Raw genomic sequence first — 5,227 nt, forward strand, 5'->3', positions numbered from 1 at the left:
AGATTCGAGCGAGCCGAACACGAGCCGGGCCTGGGATTGCTCAAGCTCGGCTCGTTTACAGCCCTACTGTTCGGTGTTTTTAAGATATCGATTTTATAGACTAAAATATAATTTTAGAATATTTCTTTAATTTGTATTTATTACAACACTATTTAATACATAAAATTACTTTGGGTAATAATTGATTCCATATATATATATACATAAAATTGTGTTTCATATATGTTAGATATGTAAATACATAAAATTGTGTTCCATATGCGTTATTATTCTTATACAGAAGTTGTTAACACTTTGGGGGTCAATTGAAATTGCAAAAATATGAAAATGAAGTGTTGATGAGTTTAAGATACTATTCTTTTAAACAATTTTACCAAACAGGGGCAGTATGATTTTTTTTCCATAAACAGCTGTCCGACAGCTGGTTTCACACAGTTGCACGAAACAGACAGCCAACTTCCCCACAGCTGCTTCCTCACAGCAGCTTCCTGGGACAGTGCAGATGCAGCTGAAAAGCTGAGAAGCTGCAGCTGCACTAAATAGAACTTAATGTTAAGAAAAAAATAAAGTCCCCCGGTGCCTGCCAGACAAAATTAATCAACTTTTTTTCTTAAATAATCAATCTTTTATTAGCAATCGTAATGATTTTGTAGAAGTGTAATGGGCACCGTACCACACGTACCTAAAGTTACTTCACTACGCAGCAGAGCTGCGTACATCTTATGGACGCAAATATTTTCCCTGTACCACACGTACCTAAAGTTACTTCACTACGCAATGGACTTAAAAGATAATAATAATAAAAATAAGGAAATAGATTAATAAATATAAATTTTAAGAGAAATTATTTATTAAAAAAAGAAGGGAAATAAAAAGGGCAAAGCAAGGGTTGCAGCTTTAGCCAAGAAAGCAAAGATGCTTATCATGCTTCGGAGCAGATTGGAAAAAAATGATCACAGCCGAAAAGAGATTGGCCAGGCCTAAAATGGCGGAGAGGAGGTTAGACGCCAGATTAGCCGTTCCGTACATCCGTGTATTTCTCCATCCACCACCATTAGAGCTGTGATTCACCGGCGAGCTCTCCCTGAAATTTTTTATAAATAGGCAGCCCTCCATCAGTCCAAATCACTAGACCCAACTTCTCCCTTCAGAGTAGTGAAAGAAGAAAAAGCCTTACAAACCCTCTTCCAATCCTCTAGCTCCTCATGGCCAAGAACAAGCATTCCCCTCCTCCTTCCACGGCGGCTGCCAGAGGCTCTGGAGCTAAAGAAATGGAGGAACTCCAAACCATCAATAACCAACTCACCAAGGAAATAGTTCAGCGCCGCAAACAGATTCAACGGCTCCGCTTAGAACTAGCTTCATTGGCCCCCGACCAAGACGATCAGCGTATTCTTGCAACAAATACCGTAAGCAATGCAGTCCAGAACCTCAAATCCCTTAATATCCGACTTGTGAACCGAGTCACGGAAAGCCGCAAAGAGATCAAGCGGCTTCAGTCCGAGCTGGCTTCGTTTGTTGTCGATCAAAATATCTTTACCAGCCTGGAGTGCGATGTTTCCAACCTGGTCCTCTCCTCCAGCCTCTCTGAAGCTGAGGCAAGTAGGAATGTGGAGATGGCCGTGATGATAAAGAAAGCTGAGTCACTTGCTGTAGATCTTGAAGCCTTCGAAATCGAGAAGCAAGCTCTTCTTGAAGAAAAAGATAACGTACAGAGGAACATTGAGCGCATCATCAAGGAGAGGGATGCAAGTCTTCTATCTTCGGAACAAAGGAAGAAGAAGATTAGGGATCTTGAGCTCAAGCGCAGTGGAAAAATATGGAAGTTGATATGCTGTGTTGCAGTAACTTCAATCTGCGCATATATTTCACTATGTTAAGCGGAGCTTGCCCAAAGGATGGTCACATGTTAGCACGAAATGATGTGTTTGTCGGTTTAGCAGTAGTGTATCCATTCGTGGAAAAAATATTCTGTCCGAACTTCCGGATGTATATTCCGTCCGGATGTCCGCACATCCGGACGACACATTGCCTACCGATGATGTGTATGGCAATGTGGCGCCAGGTGGTGGCCTTTCGATCTTGCGGTATCCAAACAGAATATTTTCTTCTATTCATGAGTCCTTTCGATCTTGCGGTATCCAAACAGAATATTTTCTTCTATTCATGAGTTTCATAGACACCTTCTATGACTACCATTAAATTATGATAGATTGATTGATGGTGATAATGCTATTATCATCACAAAGGAATGAGTTTTGTATTATAATGTAATAGTTTGTGGGTTGATGAATACTGGAGAAACTTATTAAGGATTGATGGATATGATCTTTGTTAAATAAAGAAAAAAATATTGAAGTTTATATTGATGACGTCTTGGAAAAAAATTAATGGCCATAACAACATATATTAGATCTCGAGGAGACTCTTAACACATTAAAGAAAATCAAGTTCAAGCTTAATACTCTGAAATGCCCTATTCGAGCTACCTCTTAAAAAATATCTCGGATATCTGCTTACTTCCAAAGGAATAAATCCATGCCTTGAAAAAGTATGTGCCATAATAGCCATGACACCACCAAGGAACCTCAATTGAAATCAAGTTTTGACAAGGCAAATAACACAACTTGGCATATTTATATAAAAATCTGATCTATAGATCGCTCTACTTTGATGTTGTTAACAACAAAATCGAATACGAAGCTCTGATTGCTGGCCTCATATTTTCACTAGGAACTAGAGTCACTCACCTTTTAACCATACCTAATTTTCAGATAGGGGTGAATCAAAACACTAGTTTATTTGAGATACAAGATCAAATTAAGCTCATATATTTGACTGAGGCAAAAGTGAAAATAGAAAAACTTAAGCATTTTCAAATAAAACACATCTCGAGAGATGAAAATCAATTCTTTGAGCTTTCTAAAGGAGAAAAAATCCATAATCAATGGTCCATAATCATGTATCAACCGACTATTGAAGAGGTTAAAGTTACAAATCTGTAAATTTAACCAGTCGATATTTAGATCAAATCACTCATATAATATCCGTTGGCATGCATAGCCTCGACAAACGTTAAAGATCTTCGAAGATTTAGTATAAAAACTGGGCACTACTTGATAAGTAATAGGAAAATATTCCAAAGTCTGTCACTTCCACCCCTTTAAAATGTGTCAAGGAAGATGAGAAAGATTAAATTTTACAAAAATTTCACTCTGGAGAAAGCGGCTTTCATTCTAATGGAAGAACTCTGACCAATTAAATCCTCTGGCAAAGGTGTTTTTGGCCTACCCTTTGAAAACATGCTAAGGAATTCTCTAAAAGGTTTGAATAGTGTCATAATTTTGCCTTAATGTGGCTCCAACCTTCATTTAAGCTACACCCTATAAGCAAATCTTGGCCCTTCGCAACATGGTGGATGGGTGCCTTCTAGAGCCACTTCTCCATGAAATGTTAAAAAAAAATACAACCTAGTCATGATTAATAATTTCACTACATGGATCAAAGCTATGCCTTTGGCCATAATTATGGCTGACATAATCCATCATTTTTTGTGAATTGACATCAACTATTATCTATGGTTTTTCATCACCAATAATGGTACCTGATTTGCGGATAAGAATACGAAAGTGTTTTGCAACAACCGCGAGATACGACCGAAGTTCACCTATGTTTAACATCCTAAGTGCAACAGTCAAATAGATGCTATTAATAAGGTCATTATAAATTTACTTAAGAAAAAACTGGAATGAGCTGAAGGAAAGTCGTCTGAAGTTCTTCTGTCTCTTTATGGTAACTTCGTACAATGCCTTACACCGCCATGGGTCAAACACCTTTCGCCCTCTCTCACGGAGTTGAAGCAATCCACCTTATCAAGCAAGACATAATCAATCGACAGTCCTTGTTGCTTCAAATTTTGAAAAGCCTAAACTAAATGATTATAAAGTGACAAATAACGAAGGCTTGCAAGATTTTCTTGGGAAGAGCAGAGATTCTTGAGTAGCCTTATGGTCGTAGCGTCGCAGTTAAAGACCCACAAGGATTTGAGACCCGTTGAAAAGTCAAAGATTCCTCAGTGCGAAGGATAGTTAGTCATGCTGAAAGAAGAATCTTGAATAAGGTATATTTGATGAGTCTAAAGGAAAAAAAAATCTATTATCTTCTTAATCATTCTCTTACATTGCCTTCCGATGATACAAATTTCTTATACATTATTACTCATATAACTTCGTTCTCATCTAAGATAAATTAAACTTGGAATGATACAAGAATCCTTAAGCACGACCAACTAATAAACAAAAAGATTATAAAAAGGAATATAAGTGAAAAGTTAATATTAATCTGAAGACAAATAAAAGTTATTAAAAAAAAAATTTAATAAGGTGCAGCATCATCTCTGATAAAGATAAAAAAAAATATAATGTACATTTCCCTAAACCTTTTAAAGATTTTAGAAGAACCTAGCTTCAAGATCTCCATGGTTGCCAATGACACAACATAAATCAGAATGTTTCATAAGAGTCCAATAGTGTCATTGAGACGGAATAAAGGTCGCTTCAGCCGTCTCATCAGCATCAAAAAGAGAGCCAAGTGATTCAAATCAACTTCAAGTATGCGGCACAAAACCTGCAAGACCAAAAAAGTTTGAAGAGAATCTGTGGCATCTTAGAATAACCCTCTTAATAGTCAGGGAGTCTCCCTCCAACACAATACACAAAAACTTCAAGCCCGCAGTCAACGAGCAAAAAGTTCCCAATTCCGAAGTTGAACAAATAAAAAGAATGAGGTCACGACAGTTGGATCGAATGATCTAATACTTTCATCTATTTTATCTACTCTACCGTTAATGATAGTGTCCTCCATAATCCCTTCTTGCTTCAAGAACTTCACTAAAAATATGCTTAAGGGTAAGTTTTTGCAGGAAGACTTAATCGCTAAGGTATAAATGAGTCTCACGTATTACATATATTTTATGGAACTTTTATGGCAATGCATTAGTCAAGATATTTGCACTCTTTAATATCATTTTGTTGAGCACAATTTTCACTTTATTGGCTTTAAAATATTCTCTATTAATTACATAATTTATTTTGATATATTTACATTATTATCTGAAATAAAAAATATTGTTTGGTATTATTAGGATAAATTATTATGGCCTAGAAAAAGAATCAACAACTATAAGTCCTAATATCTCCTATGCCAAATAGCATATGACGTTGGTTCT

This window comes from Phalaenopsis equestris, unplaced genomic scaffold, assembly GCF_001263595.1.
Source record: "Phalaenopsis equestris unplaced genomic scaffold, ASM126359v1 Scaffold000531, whole genome shotgun sequence".
NCBI lineage: Eukaryota > Viridiplantae > Streptophyta > Magnoliopsida > Asparagales > Orchidaceae > Phalaenopsis > Phalaenopsis equestris.